This window comes from Gossypium arboreum, chromosome 13, assembly GCF_025698485.1.
Source record: "Gossypium arboreum isolate Shixiya-1 chromosome 13, ASM2569848v2, whole genome shotgun sequence".
Taxonomy (NCBI): domain Eukaryota; kingdom Viridiplantae; phylum Streptophyta; class Magnoliopsida; order Malvales; family Malvaceae; genus Gossypium; species Gossypium arboreum.
In genome coordinates this window covers 98,482,460-98,507,408 of record NC_069082.1, presented here as the reverse complement: position 1 = coordinate 98,507,408, position 24,949 = coordinate 98,482,460, and the positions used below count along the sequence as shown (strand labels likewise).

The 24,949-nt window shown below is 36.7% G+C and overlaps 1 non-coding gene across 1 annotated transcript; it reads right to left on the bottom strand.

Annotated features, from left to right (window-relative positions):
• Positions 1–20,885: 20,885 nt before the first annotated feature.
• On the bottom strand, positions 20,886–20,992 carry LOC128287503 (small nucleolar RNA R71). Its single transcript, XR_008278203.1, has one exon. It is a non-coding gene; the product is annotated as a small nucleolar RNA R71 (small nucleolar RNA).
• Between the last annotated feature and the right edge of the window lie 3,957 nt (positions 20,993–24,949).

Sequence of the window (24,949 nt, the reverse complement as noted above, 5' to 3'; positions counted from 1 at the left end):
GGCTTGTAGTTATATAAATTGAGTATGAGAAAATGACTCATAATTAAATGCAATGTATGTTTGGGTATAATTGGTCTTGTTGGCTATTTATGTATATATATGCGATACTATAGAGTGATTTTTTAAGCTTATGTGTAAAAGCATATGCAAGCATGATTGTAGTATAATTAGTGGTTTTTTAGAAGTTGAATATTAATATACTCAAATGGTCAGGTGAGTATTCGGCCAAGTAAAAAAAAGGCAATTACTTGTATATAAATAAATATGTGTATTCGGCAGGGTAAAATGAAGTGGTTGGTAAGTTGATTGAAAAATAGACAATGTGTGTATTTGATCATTCAGCCAAGATGAAGTTTAATTGCGAATGTATATATGTGGATGTAGTTATAAGTACAATTTGAGATAAAATGGTATTTAGTCACTATAAATAATAGTTAGGTTAATTGAATTAAATACTTTGTTGGGCTTACTATTTGCTTTTGACTTACTAAGCTATATTAGCTTATTGTGTGTATCCTTGTTTCTTTTATAGATATTGGAAATCAAGTTACAGGCTCAGGGATCGTCTGCAAAGTTCATCATAATATCTACTATTTTGGGTACCTTTTTAAGTTAAATTTGAATTATGGCGTATAAGCTGAAGTGTGGTTTGAATGATAAATTTTGGTTGTGTATAAAGCCATGCGAAAATGGCTAATCAAAATGTTTGAATTAAATCATGCTAGGTATGGTCTATGATGATTATGGTTGAATGTTGCATGTTATATATCTATGATTATTACGTGAGATAAATCTTGCATGTTTAAGAAATGAGCAATGGCTTGAAAGAATCGTGACTGATCCATTGATGTGAATTTTTATGTGAAATATATTTATGAACCTAGTGAATATGTTTGTGACATGGTAATGTTCATGATTCGGTGTTGAACTTTTGATAGGGTTCGAAAAAGTATGGCAAGGTTTATTATGATATTTTTTTGTCCACTTGTGCTTTGGTAGGTATGATCATGATAATATGGAAATGGTTTATGTGTGATTTAATGAGAATGTATTTTAATACGTCAAATAAACATGACATATGTTTGTATTTAATTAAAGTCTTCCATATGCATTTATTTCTAAATGAGAGTGTGGTAGCAGTAGCATAATACGCATGAAAATGGTAATGTATTCTACTATATTGACCATGTATATATATATATGTTTGAGTCTCCATAAATGTGATTTTACATATTATGTCTTAAGTGTGATTTGATATAACATGCATGCAAACGTGTCTTAGTACACATGTAGAGTAAGATAAGAAATTTTACTTATGGTATAAGTGATTATTAAGGTGATAAACGCAAGAGATTTTATATATAAAGTTTACTTGTTATTTATAAGCTTGCAAATTTGTACTAAAATTCTATATCGGTTGAATAGGCTAGAAAATGAGTCAATTTTAGTTATAACTGAAAATTGATATTATTGGATGTAAGATGTAAGTTGTATACATATATATATATATATATATATGAGATTTTATAGGTTATCATGTCACTAATGCTACATGTATACAATGGTAGTTGTATTATTTTATGATTTAAAATTTAGTTAATTTTCGAGACTAATTCATATGATTATGTAATGTTTATTATAACTGACTAGAATTGTGTTTTATTTTGTAATGCCTTACGACCCTATTCCAACGACAGATACGGGTTAGGGGTGTTACATCGGGCTTTATAGCCTAGAGAAAAATATAGGAACAGAAAAAAATACAAGCTTTTTTTGCTATCATCATTTTTCTGTGCTATCGTCCCTTTTGTTTTCTTACAGGTACAGAGACGAGCCGTGGCATGCGGTGGTGGGACGGGCGTGTTGATATGGAGGCACGAGCGATGGCTGCATCTGCTAGGGTTTCTTTTTTGCTAAAAATTGGCTTAATTTTGGGCCTGGGTTTAGGGTTAGTTTGGGTTGTTTGGGGTTTGGGTTTAAGTTTAGTTTGGGTTTGGATTGGGCTAGGGTCTTGGGTTTTGATTTTTAAATGGACTATTTAAATTTTGGACTTTTTATTTTATTTATTTGGTTTGGGTGTCCCTTTTTGAGAATAATCCTTTTTTAATGCTTAGGTTATCATTGCTCGTCGTTCATCAAGGTTCTATCACCGATATGCTACCGTGCCTTCTTGTTTAGCCGGTATCTTTGACCGAAGATCTGAAGAAATAATCATAATTTGGACTATTCTTTCTCAAATGTTTCCAACTCTTGAATTTGTTTAGTTTTAACTAGTGGTCCTATTTCAGATCCTTGTACTATTTAGAAACCTTTTAGATTAATATGCAGAATTTCTTTTATGTAAATATTATAAGTCTAATAATCGTTCTTTCTCAAATTATTTTGTTGTAACAACCCGAATTAGGGCCTAGTCTAAATAGTGATTTTGAGACCACAAATCTGAGATAAAAATAATTATTGTATGATTCTTACGAGGGTTATGTTATGAATTCATGCATGTGTGAAAGTTTAATGAAGAAATTCTATGCATAAAATGTCTAATTGCATTTTAGGGACCAAATTGAATAAAGTGCAAAACTTGCATTCTAGAAGCTTTAAGCATGAAATTACTTTAGATTATGAATTGGAAGGTTCTAATTAGCAATTTGACCAATTTTTATAATTTTGGACAAAAATGGACATGCATAGGAAAAATGTAAAAGTGAAACCCTAGGGGTATTTTGGTCATTTGGTAATTAAAAGAATAAAAAGGGAAAAAAAGTCAAAATTGTTGTCCGTCTTCTTCCTTCATTTCCAAAATTTTCAAGACACCGTAGCTAGGGTTTGTTCTAGGGTTTGTTCAACATTTTCAAGCTTGATTGTAAGTGCATCCTAGCCCCATTTTTAATGTTTGTATTTTTGAAGTCCTTGAATCATGATCTACCCATTTCTTGCTATATCTTAAGCTAGGATTCATGTATAAAATTTGACCCATGTGTAACATGCATGTATTTTGATGATTAATGGAGGAATATGAATGTTTGAGGCATGATAAACATTTTTTACTAGGTGATTTTTAGTAAAAACATCTAAACAAGGGACTTGTTTGTAAAAGTGTTAAGGTGAGTAGTAATAATGTGAAATAAAAGAAAATATGGGCTGATATGAGCATAATAAAGTTTCGGCTAGGCTTAGGTAACCAAGAAAATGCAAGCATTCCATTTTACGAGCTTAGGGACTAAATTATAAATATGTTAAAGTTTAAGGGTCAAAATGTAAATTTACAAAAAGTATGATTTATGGACCTGTGACACCCCTAATGTGACCCTAGTCAGAGAGTGGTTTCGGGACCACAAAACCGAGTCACAAGAATAATTAGGTGTTATATTCTGTGCTTATTGTATATGGAATTTGTAAGCGTAAATATTTCGTGCCTTGATTTTATTAATTAGGTGCTAATTCATAAGAAAGGACCCATGTGTTAGGACTTGAAAATGTGATAGGTGAATTTTAAGTGGCCAAATAATGCATGAAGTAAAGACATGAGGATTTGCATGTCAATTTAGCCAACTATAGGAAGTGGCCGCCATGGTAATGAAGATGGGCTAAAGAAAACATGTCTTGAACATGTTTTGTTAATGGTGGATGTTAGAAATAATAAAATAAAGAGCATGGGCAAGGGAACATGTTCCAAACATGTCTAGTTAATGGATCATGTTAGGAAGAATAAAGAAATGGAGAAAAAAGGGGAAATGATGAACAAAAAAAAAAAGAGTGTGGATGCCCCCTTTGTTGCCGTGAGTTGTAGAGAAAGAAAGAAAAAATTTTTGTTCATCCATTTTTCACTTCTTTGGCCGAAAGTACTAAGGAAAAAGGGAGGATTTTGCTCCATTTTTGGTTTAGAAGAGATCTAGAAGGAGATTTGGCTATACTTGCATCAAGATTAAGGTATGTATGAGGTTGTGTCATGAGATTCATGCATGTTTTAGTTGCTAACTTGATGTTCATGTTAGCCATGGTTCAAATCTTTGCTATGTCATGGGAATGAAATTCGGCCAAAGTAAATGTGGTGCTAATGCCATTGCATGCTAAATATCAAGCTTGATAATGATACATGTGATGGGGATTGAGGACTCTTAGATTTTCTTTTAGCATTTTTGAATGAGATACTAAGTTCTTTGTTTAATCATGACCAAAATTATGGTGTTGTGATGTATTCGCCATGGTACATCCACAAGTGTGATTTATGCTCATTGCATGGAAAGTAAGATTTGTGTATTGAAATTTTGTTCATGTTTAGTTACAATCAACTTGAGATTCGGCTCTAGCATATATATATGTATATATGTTTGCACACGATGTATTGGTATGACATATATGCTATTTCAAGGTGTATATTTGCTTGTGATGATGTCTCGATTATGAAGTAAATGAGAGATGTGCATTGAGCTACGATATGTAATGCGTTAGTAGTAAAATGTATGCTGTTTTGTGTGGTATTAAGTGTATAATTGGCCTCAACATGGACATGTATATTCGGCCACATGAGGGGAAATTATTGTGCATGCATTCGGTTAGAGGCAAGCTTAATGGTGCCAATTCTTGACTTAGGTAATCGGCTACCTTGTTGTGAGCTAAGGCGAATGTGTGCGTAATTAAAGAAAATTGACTAAAGTGCTTAGTTATGTGATGTTGAGTCAATGATATGTGTATTCGGCCAAGGCTAGCAAGCGAGACTTTAATAAATTGAATTTGTTTGAATTAGCTCAAGAGCTTAGAGGGCCACAATTGGATAAGGGGAAGGAAAAAGTGATCGAATAGCCGTTGAAGCCGTTCGACAACATCCGAGGTAAGTCTTCAAGTAATGACCCTACTTGAATTATGTGAAATGAAATTATGGATGTGTAATGATTACTAATATACGTGTGTATGAGTATTTGAATGGTACCCGGGTTAAGTCCCGAAGGCAATTATGCTAGTGATTATATTTGTGTTTGAGCCTTAGTAACGAAAATGAAACATGAATGTGTAATGATTATTGATGTATGTGTGCATGAGCAATTGAATGATATCCGGGTTAAGACCCGAAGGCAATTGTGCTAGTGACTTTGTCCGGGCTAAGACCAAGGCATTCGTGCAAGTTGTTATATCCGGCTAATACTCGAAGGCATTTGTGCGAGTCGTTATATCCGGCTAAGACCAAGGCATTCGTGCGTGTGGTTATATCCGGTTGTATTCAAGAAGCTTGGGTTGAAGGTGAGCGTTGGTTGCTGTAATAAATTTAATTAGTACGCTCGAAAAGCCCAAAGGATAAGGTATGTTTACATGTGCAATGGAAAAGTCGATACGTTTGAATAATATTCGTCAATCGACTAACGAATTTTCAGCTCTCGAATTGGTTGATATCTTGTGAATGTATATGTTGATGAAGTGTGAAGTAAGTATGATTATGTGAATGTGTATTAATGAAATGATTCATTTGGCTATGTGAATGTAATGCTTTAGTTAAAGCCGATTTCATTGCTTGAGATTTACTAAGCATAAACATGCTTACCCCGTTGCTTTGGCTCTCTGTTTTATAGATTTTGCTCGCTAGCGATCGGATTCGGGATCATTGAAGTGAAGTCATCCACACTATCAAACCCCCCCTTTGGTACTCGTTTAGTTGAACTTTGGATATGGCATGTATAGGACTACCCTCGGTTGTTTTCAAGTGCTTTTGTGTTATATATGTGTACGGCCATGCGAAAATGGTTCGTAAAAGTGGAGTACGGAATTAGACCATTTGTGGTTTGTAATTTTATATGGTTTCATGATGTTATTATGGATTGGAATGGGAGTGTTGGTCACATGATCAGCCATTGGAATGGCTAAACATGATCATAGGTGGACCTATGTATGACTAGACTATAGTTGGTCCATGGAAACTACAAAATAGGTAAGGCCTACCTTAAAAACAGATGCTGCCAGTTGCAGTGACGTGGATGTGAAAAATCACCAAAATTTTTAGGAAGGGTATTAAATTGTGAATAAGTTATGTAAACGAACCTTGACGAGTCTATTTTCATATGAAAGTAACGAAACGATCATATGAATAGTATACCGAGAGATATTAAAGTTCTCGTGAGACAGGGCCAGAACGGTTTCTAGGAGCCCTATCGCGACTTTGAAAATTTACTATAAATTATCCAGAAATAATTAGAAGTCATGCCTTATATTTACAGATTCCATTTTTAGTCTAGGTTCATTAGAAACAAACGGCACCAGTATTAAAGCCCTGTACAGAGAGATATTCAAGTTGTAACGCGCGAAGGTCAGTGTAGTCGACCCCTGTAACATGGATGACTTTAACTAATAAACTGTACTAATTGGCCCAACAAAAAATTCTAGAAATAAATCCATGGATGGATATATGAGTCTAAATTCAGGGAAAATTTACGGAATCAGTTTCCGAGTTTTGAAACTCGAGATATGATTTTTAAGGCGACAGTGACGTAGTTTTCCAGCCTGTCTAGAAATGCCAAATTGGTCGGTACTTTAAGAGGAATTGTCTCGTTAACCCCTCGTGTCCGACACCGGCGATGGTCTCGGGTTCGGGGTGTTACAATTTTATTGGTATCAGAGCCACGGTTTAGTCGATTCTAGGACTACCGTGATATGTTTGGGGTCTAGCTATACATGCCATTAAGTGATAATTGATAGTGTGGTGATTTCTGACATTCTGAATTTGTGTTTGTTTATAGTAATGGATCCCGATCCCAACCGAGCAATAGCTGATGATGTGGAGAGTGTGGCGCCTACTCCCCGCAAGACACAGCCGGACTCTCAACCTATGGCCAGCAATCCGAATGATGAGGCTAGGCAAGCCTTTTATAGCGTGATGAATGATTGGTTCAACCAATACATTCGAACTAACACTACTGTTCCACAACCTCCATTCCCGACTAATGCAACCCCCGCACCTACAATACCTCCGTGAATGACCAAATAAGGTCAAGTAAGCCCCAATCGACATGATTCGAAAACATGGGGCCACTGAATTTAAAGCTACGGATGACGACGATGCCGAGCAAGCTGAATTTTGGTTGGACAACACTAACCGGTGCTCGATGAGCTATCTTGTACACCGATGAGTGCTTAAAGTGTACTATCTCCTTGCTACGCGATTCCGCCTACTATTGGTGGAGTACTCGACTTCGGTTGTGCCTAGGAGCAAGTAACTTGGGAGTTTTTCCAAACCGAGTTCAAAGAAGTATATCGATCGAGATTCATCGACCAAAAGCGAAAGGAATTTCTTGATCTTAAGCAAGGCTCTATGTCCGTTCTCGACTACGAGCGAAAATTTGTTAGACTCGATGAGATACGCTCGGGAATGTGTTTCGTCCGGCCATTATGTGTAAACGCTTCGAGGATGGGCTGAATGATGATATAAGGATATTTGTTGGCATTCTCGAAATCGAGAGTTCGTAGTACTTGTTGAGCGAGCTTGTAAAGTCAAGAGCTTAGAAAGGAGAATCAAAAAGTTGATGTGGGAATTGAAGAATTTCGGAAAAGGTCCTCGGGAAAGTCTCTTCAACAGGCATCGAAGAGATTTCGAGAAGATGTGAGCCGGTCTAGAGGCGCTTGGGCCTTTTAGACGAGATCGTGATCGACCCCAATGGTATCTGAGGCACTTCGGTCTCGGTGTTGGGAATGATCGTCGAAACCGAATGGAGTGTCGACATTGTGGCAAATGGCATTCGGGGAGCTGTAGGTTCCGTGATCGCTCCTGTTATAAGTGTGGATTAGCCAACCACTTTATCAAGGATTGCCCGAAGTTGCTTGAACAAAATGTAAGTCAGAGTGGAAACCCGGGTGCTACCACTGCTCGAAGTAGGCCACCTAGAAATATGGGCAATGTTAGTGGCGGTCGAGAGGATCTAGAGATGCTACCATCGGATCTCGAGGCTCGTGCTCTGCTAGGACTTATGCCATACGCAAGACGCCGAGGATCTTGCCTCACCGGATGTCATTACCGGTACTTTCACTCTTTTCGATACTAATGTGATTGCTTTGATTGACCTGGTTCTACTCATTCTTATATATGTGAAACCTTAGCATCCATAAGACTTTGCCTATTGAGTCTCTTGAGTTTGTAATTCGGGTGTCAAACCCCTTGGGTCATTACGTGCTTGTCAACAAAGTGTGTAAGAAAAGTCCCCTAGTATTCCGAGGTTCTTGTTTTCCGGCGGACTTAATGCTTTTGCCGTTCGACAAATTCGACGTTATTCTTGGTTTGGATTGGTTGACCATGCACGATGCAGTTGTAAATTGCAAAAGCAAGACTATCTATTTAAGGTGCGCGAATAACGAGATAATTCGGGTTGAGTCTACGGAATTAAAGGAGTTGAAAGCTCAGTTGCAAGAATTGGTGGATAGAGGTTTTGCTCGTCCGAGTTTTTCACCTTGGGGTGCGCCAGTGTTGTTGGTGAAAAAGAAGGATGGAACCATGAGGCTATGCATCGACTATCGTCAGCTTAATAAAGCGACGATAAAGAACAAATATCCGTTACAGCGTATCGACGATTTGTTCGTTCAACTGAAGGGAGCCTCAGTGTTCTCGAAAATAGATTTCAGATCGGGCTATTATCGATTCTGAATTGAGATTGGACGTACCCAAGACGCCTTGAGCGAGATATGGTCACTACGAGTTCCTAGTGATGCCGTTTGGGCTTACTAATGCCCTACGGTATTTATGGATTTGATGAATCGGATCTTGGACCATATTTAGATCGGTTCGTAGTCGTGTTCATTGATGACATCTTGGTCTATTCAAGAAATGAGACCGAACATCTGAACACCGAGGTTAGTGCTGCAAATTTTACGGGATAAGTAATTATATGCTAAGTTCAGCAAGTGTGAGTTACGGTTAAGAGGTTAGCTTCTTGGGGCATGTGGTATCTGCATCGGTATTCGAGTCGACCAACAAAATTTCAGCCATACTTAACTGGAAGCCTCAGAAATATTACCGAGGTTCGAGCTTTTGGGGCTTGCTTAGGTATTACCGACGATTTGTAAAGGTTTCTCAACGATAGCCACGCCAATGACGAAGCTACTCCAGAAGGATGTTAAGTTCGAATGGACAGAGAAACGTCAGAAAAGTTTTGATCAACTGAAAACTTATTTGACTGAAGCTCCAATTCTAGTGCAACCCGAATCGGGCAAAGAGTTTGTCGTTTATAGTGACGCATCCCTACTTGGGTTAGGTTGTGTATTGATGCAAGAAGGTCGAGTTGTGGCCTATGCGTCGAGGCAATTAAAGCCACATGAGAAAAATTATCCGACCCATGATCTCGAATTGGCTGCCATCGTATTCGCCTTAAAGATATGGCGACATTACTTAGTTGGTGAGAAGTGCCATGTGTATTCGGATCACAAAAGTCTCAAATATTTGATGACTCAAAGAGACTTAAATCTGCGACAAAGACGTTGGCTCGAGCTGTTAAAGGATTATGAGCTGGTCATTGACTATCACCCAGGAAAGGCTAATGTGGTTGCGGATGCCTTAAGTCGTAAATCACTATTCGCTTTACGAGCGATGAATGTACACTTGTCTGTTCTACCCGACAATGTGTTAGTAGCTGAATTGAAAGCCAAACCATTATTGATACGTCAAATTCGTGAAGCTCAGAAAGTCGACGATGAGTTGGTTGCAAAACGGGCTGAGTGTGTTCCGATCAAGGAGTCAGAGTTTCAAATCGATGATGACGATTGTTTGAGGTTCAGAAGTCGTCATGTGTTCCAAAGAATTGAACTTATTTCGATAATTCGAGCGAAGTCCATTGTAGCCGAATGGTAATCCACCGGAATCGAAGATGTACAATGATTTGAAACGTCGATTTGGTGGCATGGTATGAAACGAGACATCTCGACTTTGTTTGAGATGTTTAATATGTCAACAAGTGAAAGTGGAACATCAAGTGCCTTGAGATTACTTCACCGATCACGATACCCGAGTGGAAATGGGATCGAGTCACAATGGACTTTGTATCCGGACCGCCATTGTCGTGAGTAAGAAGGATGCGGTTTGGGTCGTGGTAGATAGATTGACTAAGTCGGCTCACTTTGTCCCCGTCGTCGGATTTTTCAATGGACAAACTAGCGAATCGTCGCTTCTCGATTGTGAGATTACACGGGTGCCTATTTCTATCGTATCGGATAGAGATCCGAGATTTACCTCGCGATTTTGGAAGAAGTTGCAAGAAGCTTTGGGTACCAAGTTGCATTTCAGACCGCCTTTCACCCCCAAACCGATGGTCAATCCGAGCGGATAATTCAAATACTTGAGGATATGTTGAGATGTTGCATCCTTGAGTTCGATGGTTCATGGGAGCGGTATTTGCCTTTGATTGAATTAAGCACAACAATAGTTTTCAATCAAGTATTAAGATGGCACCCTACGAGGCTTTGTGCGATCGTAAATGCCGTACACCATTGTTTTGGACTGAGCTCAGTGAAAGCAAAATTTTCGGGGTGGATTTGATTAGAGATGCTGAACGTAAAGTGAAAGTAATCCGTGAGAGTCTGAAGATAGCCTCTGATCGTCAGAAGTCGTACGCGGATCTGAAACGAAAAGACATTGAGTATCAGGTGGGGGATAAAGTGTTTCTCAAGGTTTCGCCTTGGAAAAAGATACTCAGATTCGGCCATAAGGGCAAGTTGAGCCCGAGGTTCATTGGGCCATATGAGATATCCGAGCGAGTCGGCCCAGTTGCATATCGTTTGATTTTGCCCCCTGAACTCGAAAAGATTCACGATGCCTTTCATGTTTCGATGCTTCGACGCTATAGATCTGATCCATCGCACGTGATTAGTCCATTAGAGGTTGAAATTCAAACCAATATGAGTTATGAGGAAGAACCGATTCGTATCCTATCACGTGAAGTGAAAGAGTTGTGAAACAAGCGGGTTCCGCTAGTGAAAGTGTTATGGCTCAAACACGGGATAGAAGAAGCCACTTGGGAACCCGAGAACTCTATGAAAGAACGATACCCAAACCTATTTACCGGTAAGATTTTTAGGGACGAAAATCTCTTAAGTGGGGGAGAGTTGTGACACCCCTAATGTGACCCTAGTCGGAGAGTGGTTTCGGGACCACAAAACCGAGTCACAAGAATAATTAGGTGTTATATTCTATGCTTATTGTATGTGGAATTTGTATGCGTAAATATTTCGTGCCTTGATTTTATTAATTAGGTGCTAATTCATAAGAAAGGACCCATGTGTTAGGACTTGAAAATGTGATAGGTGAATTTTTAAGTGGCCAAATAATGCATGAAGTAAAGACATGAGGGATTTGCATGTCAATTTAGCCAACTATAGGAAGTGGTCGGCCATGGTAATGAAGATGGGCTAAAAAAAACATGTCTTGAACATGTTTTGTTAATGGTGGATGTTAGAAATAATAAAATAAAGAGCATGGGCAAAGGGAACATGTCCAAACATGTCTAGTTAATGGATCATGTTAGAAAGAATAAATAAATGGAAAAAAAAGGGGAAATGATGAACAAAAAAAAAAAAAGAGTGTGGATGCCCCCCTTTGTTGCCGTGAGTTGTAGAGAAAGAAAGAAAAAAAATTTTGTTCATCCATTTTTCACTTCTTTGGCCAAAAGTACTAAGGAAAAAGGGAGGATTTTGCTCCATTTTTGGTTTAGAAGAGATCTAAAAGGAGATTTGGCTATACTTGCATCAAGATTAAGGTATGTATGAGGTTGTGTCATGAGATTCATGCATGTTTTAGTTGCTAACTTGATGTTCATGTTAGCCATGGTTCAAATCTTTGCTATGTCATGGGAATGAAATTCGGCCAAAGTAAATGTGGTGCTAATGCCATTGCATGCTAAATATCAAGCTTGATAATGATACATGTGATGGGGATTGAAGACTCTTAGATTTTCTTTTAGCATTTTGAATGAGATACTAAGTTCTTTGTTTAATCATGACCAAAATTATGGTGTTGTGATGTATTCGCCATGGTACATCCACAAGTGTGATTTATGCTCATTGCATGGAAAGTAAGATTTGTGTATTGAAATTTTGTTCATGTTTAGTTACAATCAACTTGAGATTCGGCTCTAGCATATATATATGTATATATGTTTGCACACGATGTATTGGTATGACATATATGCTATTTCAAGGTGTATATTTGCTTGTGATGATGTCTCGATTATGAAGTAAATGAGAGATGTGCATTGAGCTACGATATGTAATGCGTTAGTAGTAAAATGTATGCTGTTTTGTGTGGTATTAAGTGTATAATTGGCCTCAACATGGACATGTATATTCGGCCACATGAGGGGAAATTATTGTGCATGCATTCGGTTAGAGGCAAGCTTAATGGTGCCTATTCTTGACTTAGGTAATCGGCTACCTTGTTGTGAGCTAAGGCCGAATGTGTGCGTAATTAAAGAAAATTGACTAAAGTGCTTAGTTATGTGACGTTGAGTCAATGATATGTGTATTCGGCCAAGGCTAGCAAGCGAGACTTTAATAAATTGAATTTGTTTGAATTAGCTCAAGAGCTTAGAGGGCCACAATTGGATAAGGGGAAGGAAAAAGTGATCGAATAGCCGTTGAAGCCGTTCGACAACATCCGAGGTAAGTCTTCAAGTAATAACCCTACTTGAATTATGTGAAATGAAATTATGGATGTGTAATGATTACTGATATACGTGTGTATGAGTATTTGAATGGTACCCGGGTTAAGTCCCGAAGGCAATTATGCTAGTGATTATATTTGTGTTTGAGCCTTAGTAACGAAAATGAAACATGAATGTGTAATGATTATTGATGTATGTGTGCATGAGAAATTGAATGATATCCGGTTAAGACCGAAGGCAATTGTGCTAGTGACTTTATCGGGGCTAAGACCAAAGGCATTCGTGCAAGTTGTTATATCCGGCTAATACCGAAGGCATTTGTGCGAGTCGTTATATCCGGCTAAGACCGAAGGCATTCGTGCGTGTGGTTATATCCGGTTGTATCCGAAGAAGCTTGGGTTGAAGGTGGCGTTGGTTGCTGTAATAAATTTAATTAGTACGCTCGAAAAGCCCAAAGGATAAGGTATGTTTACATGTGCAATGGAAAAGTCGATACGTTTGAATAATATTCGTCAATCGACTAATGAATTTTCAGCTCTCGAATTGGTTGATATCTTGTGAATGTATATGTTGATGAAGTGTGAAGTAAGTATGATTATGTGAATGTGTATTAATGAAATGATTCATTTGGCTATGTGAATGTAATGCTTTAGTTAAAGCCGATTTCATTGCTTGAGATTTACTAAGCATAAACATGCTTACCCCGTTGCTTTGGCTCTCTGTTTTATAGATTTTGCTCGCTAGCGATCGGATTCGGGATCATTGAAGTGAAGTCATCCACACTATCAAACCCCCTTTGGTACTCTTTTAGTTGAACTTTGGATATGGCATGTATAGGACTACCCTCGGTTGTTTTCAAGTGCTTTTGTGTTGTATATGTATGCGGCCATGCGAAAATGGTTCGTAAAAGTGGAGTCTGGAATTAGACCATTTGTGGTTTGTAATTTTATATGGTTTCATGATGTTATTATGGATTGGAATGGGAGTGTTGGTCACATGATCAGCCATTGGAATGGCTAAACATGATCATAGGTGGACCTATGTATGACTAGACTATAGTTGGTCCATGGAAACTACAAAATAGGTAAGGCCTACCTTAAAAGCAGATCTTGCCGATTGCGATGGCGTGGATGTGAAAAATCACCAAAATTTTTAGGAAGGGTATTAAATTGTGAATAAGTTATGTAAACGAACCTTGACGAGTCTATTTTCATATGAAAGTATACCGAGAGATATTAAAGTTCTCGTGAGAGCAGGGCGAACGGTTTACGGGACCCCATCGCGACTTTGAAAATTTACTATAAATTATCCAGAAAGAATTAGAAGTCATGCCTTATATGTACAGATTCCATTTACAGTCTAGTTTCATTAGAAAGAAACGGCACCAGTATTAAAGCCTTGTACAGAGAGATATTCAAGTTGTAACGCGTGAAGGTCAGTGTAGTCGACCCCTGTAACATGGGTGACTTTAACTAATAAACTGTACTAATTGACCCGACCAAAAATTCTAGAAATAAATCCATGGATGGATATATGAGTCTAAATTCAGGGAAAATTTACGGAATCAGTTTCCGAGTTTTGAAACTCGAGATATGATTTTTAAGGCGACAGTGACGCAGTTTTCCAGCCTGTCTGGAAATGCCAAATTGGTCGGTACTTTAAGAGGAATTGTCTCGTTAACCCCTCGTGTCTGACACCGGCGATGGTCTCGGGTTCGGGGTGTTACAGGACCAATTTAAATAATGTGAATAATAAATAAGTTAAATTTTCCATTATAGATCAAGAAAAATGTAACAGTCCGATTTAGACCCTATTCGGAACGGTGGTTTTGGGACCACGAATCTGAGTCAGAAAAATATTTTGAAATTATTTTCTATGTTTATTATGTGTGAAATTATATGTGTGAAATTTCCGTGCTTTAATTTTATCGTTTGAATGCCCGATTAAATAAAAGGACTTAATCGCATAAAATGAAAATTTGGCGGTTAAATGTGAAAGTGCTTATTTGATGTTGTCATCGTAATGTGAAGCACTTATAATGCAATTAAGCCATTGGCAATTTAAGTGGACGGTAATGGCCATGATTTATAAATGTTTTATATTATATAATAAAGGTTAATAGGTAAATTAAATAATAAGTTAATATATGTTAAAATATAACACAATTAAAATAACTTTGTTCATACTTTCTTGTGACCGAATAATAAAAAGAAAAGGAAAGAAATAAAGCCTAGGTTATTCAGCCATTCTCAAGATTGATTCAAGGTGAGTTTTAGTTCGATTTTTGATAATTTTTACGTTTTTGAGATCGTTGCTATGTTATCTACAAAGCCCATGCTTGAATTTATGATTTTGGTGAATATTTTGAGTTATTCCATTGATGAATATTTGAGTTTTGTGATGTTAGTTGGTGAAATATGAAAGATATGTTTTAGATCGATATGCTTTGTATTGTAATATTTGATGATTTTGAGTAATTAGGACTAAATTGCAAAAATAATAAATTGAGGTACTAAAATTTGAAATAAATGAAATGTATGGACTTGTATGAGCACTAGGAATATTCGGCCCAAGCATGGTGTGTGCAAATTTTGCAAATTTTGTGTTTTGTGCAATAGGGACTAAATTGTAAAAAGTGTAAAAAGTGTAAAAATGTTAGGGGTAAAGGGTAATTAGCCCATTTATGTGTTTTTGGACCAAAATGAATGAAAATAAGTTTTAATGAGTTTAATTTGTATATGTTTAGATCAAGAACCAAAGATATCAGATTTGGATAGGGGAAAACTAAAGTTGCCTACTAGTCGTCCCGTTCCATTTTTTATCATCTGAGGTAAGTTTATAAGCAAATAGTCATTGTTAATTTTAAATAAATGTGAGCTATATATGCTGAAATGAAATATGTGATTATATATATGAGTTAGCCGAATGTGCATAAGCTTGGGAGCTATGTTAACGAATTTGTTTCAACTAAGTTATGACGTCCGAGAGCCCCGTACGAACTATAAGATTTCGATATGTGTTACGTCTGGGACATTGGCATTGATATATGTGGTTACGTGTAATACCATGTCTGGGACATCGGCATCATATTTGATTCGTGTAAGACCACGTCTGGGATATTGGCATCGATATATGTGCTTACGTGTAAGACTATGTCTGGGACATCGGCATCATATTTGATTCATCTAAGACCCTGTTGGGACAGTGGCATCGATATGAGACAGCATGTAAGACCACGTCTAGGACGTTGGTATTGTTCGATATATGTGAGTATCCGAGTATCCTATTCAATTCTGAATGGTTCAACGGGCAATGGTAATTTGTGACCAAAGATGTAAAATGAGCTAAAACGATCAGGTATGAGTTAGTTAATTACTTATTTGAAAATAAGGTAAGTTGATTATTTGATATGATATACAAAGTATACAAATTACCTAAGTAAACATATGAGCATTGTATAGTATATTCGGCCATAAGCTATATGTATGCATATGATGTTATATTTTGATTCATGAGCTTATGTATATGAGTGTAAGTATACTTGGTTATATAATGACATTTTGGCTTTGAAAGTTGAATGATAGTTGTTAATATATTATATATGAGCATTTGGCCAAGCTAACTTTTATATTTGAAAGTATATTATATATATATATATGAAATCATAGTTTTGAGAGTAAATGTGATAACGATATTATGATTTGGTTTAGTTTAAATGAATTGGTTATATCATTGAGTTGTTTATTTGCTTATGACTTACTAAGCTACGATAGCTTAATGTTTGTGAATGTTTGTCTTTGTTTTATAGATTTTGGATCAAGTTACGAGCTCAGGGATCGTCATCAAAGTCTATGACACTATCGACTGTTTCGGTACTTTATATGTTGAACTTGAAATTATCCCATGTATAGGCTAGCCTTGGAGTTAGTTTATTTTGAATGTGTATATATATGAAGCCATGCGAAAATGGCCAATATGTTATGTGAGAATATGAAACTTTGGTTAAGCTTATAAGTGTTACATGCTTTGGAAATGGTTGATGATTTTGGATTAAATTATGGTTGATTCAGCTATGGTTATGCATAGGCAAAATATACCTGTGAACTTGATTGTTAAATTCGGTTAAGGAATTACATGTGATTTAGCATTGATGAATAGTTGATTATGTTCGAACATGGTGAATGATTATTTTGATATATTTGTTTCATGGTATGTAAGTTTTATGTTTTGGTAAATATATTTGTTTTTGGTTAGATGATAAAATGTAAGTGATGGTTATGAGCTAATTATGATTCGGCAATTGTATATGTATATGTATATTAATTCATTTCCATGGTAGGATATATGCATATGAAATGATAGGGTAAAGTGAATCAAATGTAATCTTGAGCATAGCATGAATATTAAACATGTTTATATTTGGTTAATGCTTTAGAATAAATGGTCAAATGAATAGTGATTTGTGCATTAGTAAATCAAGAAGATTATATGAGTTTTATGTGAAGTAAAAATGTCCAAATTGGTCAAAAATAGATTGGTTGTGTATATGAATTTTAGGTATGAAAATTGGCATGTAAATTGAGTGTACTTTAAGTCGTTACTAGTACTATAAAATGGTTAACTATATATAGATGATTTGGGCATAATTTTCAGTATGTGAACTAGGCTTGATATGTTGTATTATTAATGTTCGAAAATAGTCCAAATTTGATATGATTAAATGTGAATAAGGATTTATTTGTTTAATGAAACATGTTTGATCATTCGGTGAAATTATTAATGTCGTATATGCTAATGGACTAAATGCCATGTGATATGTTTTATTTGATTTAATTTGTACATGTATAGAAATATGAATTAAAATGTTTGATGTTTATTAGGTATTTGAATATCATTAAAGTGTTGAATATATGATTTGTATATATCTATTATCAATTAATAAAATCATGAGTAATATTTAATTGAACATATGCTTATATATATGAATATGACTTGTGTGAATGTGTGAATGTTCAGAATTGTGCTTTTGTTCAGTGATGCCTCATGACCCTAATCCGGCGACGGATACGGGTTAGAGGTGTTACATTTGATTGGTTTCAGAGATACAATTTAATCAATTATAGGACTAATGTAGCGCGTGTGAGTCTATCTATACATGTCATATTATATACTGCGATAGTGTGGTGACTTCTGACATTTGAAAATGTGTTTTCGTATAGTAAATGGATCACGACAGGGTTGTAGCTGATGATGTCGGGTGTATAGCACCTGTTCTCACGCAAGGGACAGCGTCAGTTGATTCTCGACCGACCTCGAGTAATCAAAAGGGAGAGGCTAAGCAAGCCTGTTATCAAATGATGAACGACTGGTTTACTCAATATATCTGGACAAATCCGGCTATACAACAACCTCCACCCCCGATTAATCTTTCTCTGATATCGCTATGCCCCAAGTGAGTGATCCATTGAGATTACATAAGCCTCCTGTTGATAAAATTAGAAAACACGAGGCTAAAGAATTCAGAGCTACTGATGATGATGATGCTGAGCGAGCTAAATTCTGGCCTGATAATACTATTTGCATGTTTGATGAGTTATCTTGTACCCCAGATGAAGGTCTAAAATGTGCTATATCTTTGTTATGAGACACCACATATCACTGGTGGAATACACTAGTATCAGTGGTTCCGAAAGAACGGGTGACCTGGACTTTTTTCAAACTGAATTCCATATGAAATATATCAGCCAGAGATTTATTGACCAAAAACGCAAAGAATTTCTAGAGTTGAAACAAGGTCGGATGACCGTGACAGAATATGAGCAGAAATTTGTGAGACTTGGTCGATATGCCCGTGAGTGTGTTTCGACCGAAGCTATCATGTGTAAAAGATTTAAAGATGGGTTGAATGAAGACATTAAACTGCTAGTTGGCATACTTGAAATAAAAGAGTTTGTAGTCCTGATTGAGCGAGCCTGCAAAGCCGAAGAGCTCGGGAAAGAGAAAAGAAAAGTTGATTTTGAAGCTAGAGATTCACATAAGAGATCATCGAGTAAGTCATTTCAGTCAGCGTCAAAGAAGTTCCGAGATGATTTTAGTCATTTTAAGGCTACTTTGCGTTATTCTAGACGGGATCGGGATACACCATCTGTGAGCTCGAGAGCTACCTTAGTAGTGATAAACCGAAATTTATACATATTTTTACCCCATGCTTAACACATTTTATGGATGATTTTTCTTTATATTTGGTGAATTCGATGCTCGTAATGCCTTAATTTCATGTTTTATACTTAGGAGAGCATAGGAGAGTGAAAGGAACGAGAAACGGGCCAAAAATGGAGACAATGGGCCAACGTACGAAATCAACACGGCCCGGACTTCTTCACACGGGCAGACCACACGGCCGTGTCAATTCGGCAGAATTAAAGCATGACTCACACGAGTAGACCACACGCCTGTGCCTATTTAACAGGCTTGACCACGGCCTGAAGTAATCGTACACGGGCGTGTCCCTGTCGAGCCCAAGCAGAGTCCTATTCGAAAAAGGCCACTTTTTAGGGCTCTTAGGCATTCCAAAGCCTATAAATACACCTTACAAGAGGAGAAGAAGGGGACGTAGAGGAGGAAGCAAGGAATTGCTCAAGGAAAGTCGATCGATCCATCTCAGAAGCCGGATTCACCATCAAGACTGAAGATCTCCCTTCAAATTTCCTCAGGAGTTTTGGGTTTTCTTATGTTTTGTTATTTTTATTCTTTTGAGATGTTTTCTTTCATTAGTATGAACTAAAACCCCTAAATACCTAAGGGGAATGAAACCTAAGATGGATCTTGTTATTATTATCTAAATTGTATGATAAATATTTGACTTGTTCTTAATTATGTGTTCTTAATTCTTGTTTTGATATTCTAGGATATTGATTCAAGTTAAGCTCTTATTTAGAGGAGGAATAGACCCTGTCTAAGAGTAAATTTGTCATAATTAAGCGGAGTTGATTGCGCACCTAGAGATAGGGTGACAAGATTTTTCTGAATTAGGGTGAAGCCTAATAATGGGATCCATAGATTGAGTTAATGCAACCCTAGGGCGTTAATTAGAAAGAGATTTCAATTATTCAATCTAGGGTTAGACGTTGCTAGTCTCGAGAGAGATAATAATATAACTTAGGGATCTCTACGGAACAAGTTGAATGAATAAATCGTCCGATTTAGAGTCAAATAACAAGTGAAGTCTAGGTAGATTTTTCCTTAGGAATTGTCTCAATCAATCGAGTTTTGCAAAAAATATTTTCCCCAAATTTCTTTTCTGTGATTTCTTAGTTTAATTAATTAGTTAGATAAACAAAACCCTTTTATTTTTTTTAGGCTAGATAATAAAAAGAAAGTTGATACTAGTACTTTTAGTTCCTTTGGGTTCGATAATCTGGTCTTGCTAAAGCTATATTATTGTTCAATAGGTACACTTGCCTTCATCGTGATAATAGTTAGTTTCAAGAACGATTCACTATAAATATTTAAAACCTGTCACGTATATCACGTATCAAGTTTTTAACGCCGTTGCCAGGGAGCTAAGATATTAGGAACACTCGATTTTTATTACTTTAGCCATTTTACTTTTATTGCAATTTAATTTTTTATTTTTTTTTTCTAACTCTTCATTTATTTTCTTCTGAGAGGTTTTTCTAGTTTATGACCAGGAGAAACCCATTAGGACTATTAGCCTTTGATAGTGAGATCGATCGTACAGTTCGCAGAAACGAAAGAAAAATAAGGCGAAGCTTAAGATACACAGAGAACGAGCAAGAGGACGATATTCAAACCACAACCAAGGAGATGGCTGAAAATCAGGAAAACCCGATACCTCCTGTGATTGCTGTTAATCTAGTAAATCAGAATCTTGCTCCGTGCACTATGTATGATTATGCTAAACCTTCTTTAACATAAACTAAATCGAGCATAGTTAGACCTGCTGTAGCTGCAAATACTTTTGAACTGAAACCTAGCACAATTCAAATGATACAGTAATTTGTTCAGCTTGATGGTTTGCAGGACGAATATCCCAACGCTCACTTGGAAAAATTTTTGGAATTATGCGATACATTTAAAATTAATGGTGTTTCTGATGACATCATTCGCCTTCAGTTATTCCCTTTTTCTTTGAGAAACAAAGCTAAATAGTGGTTGAATTCGTTACCACGGGGGTCAATCACTACTTGGGATCAAATGATCGAAAAGTTTTTACTAAAATATTTTTCGCCGGCTAAAACGACTAAATTACGTAATGATATCTCTTCTTTTGTGCAGATGGATTTAGAAACACTCTACGATGCATGGGAGAGATATAAGGACCTTTTGCGAAGATGCCCTCACCATCGGTTATGACTCTAGCTATAGGTTCAAACTTTTCATAATGGCCTTAATCCTTCGACTCGACAAATGGTTGACGCAGCTGCTGGCGGAACCATCAATAATAAAACACTTGAAGATGCCTATGAATATATAGAGGAGATGTCACTGGATAACTATCAGTGGCAAGTCATGAGGACAAAGCCAACGAAAATAGCTGGTGTTTATAACGTCGATTCGGTCACCATGCTCTCTAATCAGGTAGAACTCTTGAATAAGAAAATTTATGGTTTTCTTAGCTCTTCACAGGTTCACCCAGTTATGCAGTGCGAAGCAAATGGAGGTGGATCGAGCAATGCAAAAAACCCACCTTATGGCCACAACATGGAGAACATGCAGCTGAATTACATGGGTAATAATCCTCGATCTCAAAACAATCCTTATAGCAATACTTACAATGCAGGTTGGAGGAATCACAGAAATTTTTCATGAGGAGGCCGAGGAAATCAGAAACCACCACCCCCTTCAGGCTTTCAGTAACCACCATACAAGTAGAAGAAAAAGATAAACCTTGACGAGATGCTAACCAAATTCATCTTGGTGTCAGAGACTCATTTTCAGAATATCGAAACTGCACTCAAAAATCAACACATCGATCCAAAGGCTCGAAACTCAAATTGGATAGCTGGCTAAGATGATTTCAGAAAGAGCACCAGGAAATCTACCTAGTAACATCGAACCCAATCCAAAAGCACATGTGAAAGCAGTTACACTGAGGAGTGGGAAAGTGTTAGCTGAATCGGAAAAGAAGTCACAACAAGAAGCTGACAGAAGGAAAGGAGAAGAGGTAAAATCTGAAAGCAATGACAATCCAATACGAAGGAATATAAATCACCAATTCCATACCCAGAAAAGTTGAAGAAAGACTGTATGGATGCACAATTTGGTAAATTCCTTGAACTTTTTAAACAACTACATATTAACTTACCTTTTCTTGAAGCTATATCGCAGATGGCTACATACGCAAAATTTTTAAAGGAGCTCCTAACAAACAAAAGGAAGTTTGAAGACTTATCTACAGTGGAACTTAATGAGGAATGCTCAGCTATACTCTAAAACAAACTGCCAACCAAACTAAAAGATCCAGGAAGTTTTACTATACCTTGCTTAGGCACTAGCTGATTTAGGTGCTAGCATTAATTTGATGCCAAATAAAATGTTTAAACAACTTGGTCTTGAGGAACCTAAACCCACTAGGATGAGTATTCAACTAGCTGATAGATCTGTTAAATATCCTAGGGGTATTATAAAGGACATACTTGTAAAAGTAGATAAATTTATATTCCCTGTTGACTTCGTTATGCTTGATATGGATGAAGATGTTGTAGTGCCTTTAATCTTAGGGCGTCCATTTTTAGCCACTGCTAGGGCTGTTATTAATGTGGGTGATGGTAAAATGGTACTTAAAGTAGGTGACGAAGAAATCATTTTTAAAATTTATGATGCCATGACATTTTCTAGGGAACAGGACGACTCGTGTTATTTTATTGACTCTATTGATCATGCTGCTCAAGATTCTTTTCAAGAAATCATACATAAGGACACGTTGGAACTATGCCATGCCCAAGGAGAGGAGATAGATGATGATGATTTCAAGACAGGTAAAATAAAAGCTAAACTGAACTTCAATGAACCTTCCGAAAGACAAGCAGAATATGAGGACATTAAAGGGAACGATGATTTTAAGCAAAAACACTCTATTGAAGAACCTCCCAAACTGGAACTCAAACAATTACCAAATCGCTTGGTATACGTATTCCTTGGAAATAATTCTACATTACCAGTTATTATTGCATCTAACTTGCAACTCAAGGAGAAAGAGGAATTAATCCAAGTATTAAAAAAACATAAAAAGGCCATAGCTTGGAAAATTTCTGACATTAAAGGGATCAGCCCTTCTTTTTACACCCACAAAATTTTAATGGAAGATGAATATAAACCATGTGTGCAAGCTCAAAGACGACTGACCCCAACATCAAGAAAGTTGTTAAAACTGAGGTATTAAACTTCTAGATGCTGGAATTATTTATCCTATTTTTGACAGTTCTTGGGTAAGTCCAGTGCAGGTTGTTCCTAATAAAGGAGGCATGACTGTGGTAGCCAATGAGAAGAATGAACTAATTCCAACTAGGACAGTCACAGGTTGGAGAGTTTGCATTGACTATAGGAAGTTAAATGATGTCACGAGAAAAGATCACTTCCCCTTACCATTCATTGACCAAATGTTCGAATGACTATCAGGGCACATGTACTACTACTTCTTAGACGGACTATCTGGCTATTTTCAAATCGCAATAGCTCCTGAAGATCAGGAAAAAACGACATTCACATGTCCATATGGTACATTTGCTTATCGAAGAATGCCCTTTGGATTATGTAATGCTCCTGCTACGTTCCAGCACTGCATGATGGCCATCTTTGACGAACTCGTAGAAGATATCATGGATGTATTTATGGATGATTTCTTGATATTCGGTAACTCTTTCCATCTTTGTCTTAAAAATTTGAAACGAGTTCTAATAAGATGTGAGGAAACGAACCTTGTACTTAACTGGGAAAATATCACTTTATGGTTTAAGAAGGTATTGTGTTAGGACATAAAATGTCTAGTAAAGGGATTGAGGTTGATAAACCTAAAGTCGAAATCATTGAAAAATTACCTTTTCCTAGTTCAGTTAAGGCTATTAGAAGTTTTTTAGGACATGCTGGGTTTTATAGATGATTTATTAAAGATTTTTCTAAAATAGCTAAGCCTTTGACCAAATTACTAGAAAAAGATATGCTCTTTAATTTTGATCAGGAATGTTTAGAAGCATTTAATACTCTAAAGGATAAATTGATTAATGCTCCAATTATAATAGCACCTGATTGGAATTTACCTTTTGAACTAATGTGTGATGTGAGTGACTTTACAGTCGGTGCAGTTTTGGGACAGCGAAAGGACAAGCACTTTCAACCTATTTATTACGCTAGCAAAACTTTGACAGCCGCACAGGAGAACTACACCACAACAGAGAAAGAATTGTTAGCTGTGGTTTTTGCATTCAATAAATTTAGGCCATATCTAATATTGTCTAAAGTTGTCGTTTATACTGACCATTATGCCCTTCGCTACCTGTTCACTAAGACTGATGCAAAACCTCGACTCATTCGATGGATTTTGTTATTACAGGAATTTGACTTGGAAATTCAAGATAAGAAAGGAGCAGAAAATCTCGCAGCTGATCATTTATCCAGGCTTGAAAATTCAAGTACTAAAGAGCTAGATGAAGTGGAAATAAATGATTCATTCCCTAAAGAACAATTTTTTGCTATTTCTGACTCGGAGGTACCTTGGTTTGCAGACATCGCGAATTTTTTAGCCGCTAACGTTATCCCAAAAGGGTTGACACATCAGCAAAAGAAACAATTCTTTACTGATATGAAAAACTACTTTTGGGAAGATCCTTTTCTTTTCCGTATATGTGTAGATCAAGTCATTCGACGATGCATTACAAGAGCAAAAGCATTAAAAATCTCAGAACATTGCCACTCAGGACCAGCTGGAGGACATTATGGTGGAAATAAGACCGCATATAAAATACTTGAATCAGGTTTTTATTGGCCCACCTTATTTAAAGATGCCAACAGGTATGTTATTTCTTGTGATGAATGCCAAAGGACAGGTAATGTCTCTAACCGTGATGAAATGCCTCAGACATATATGCTTTCATGTGAAATATTTGATGTTTGGGGTATCGACTTCATGGGTCCATTCCTTAGTTCATTAGGGAATAAATACATCTTAGTAGCTTTTGATTATATGTCTAAATGGGTTGAAGCCCAAGCTCTACCTAAAAATTATGTTAGAGTAGTGGTACGTTTCCTTAAAAAAATTTTCTCTCGATTTGGAACACCTAGATTAATCATCAACGATAGGGTGGCTCATT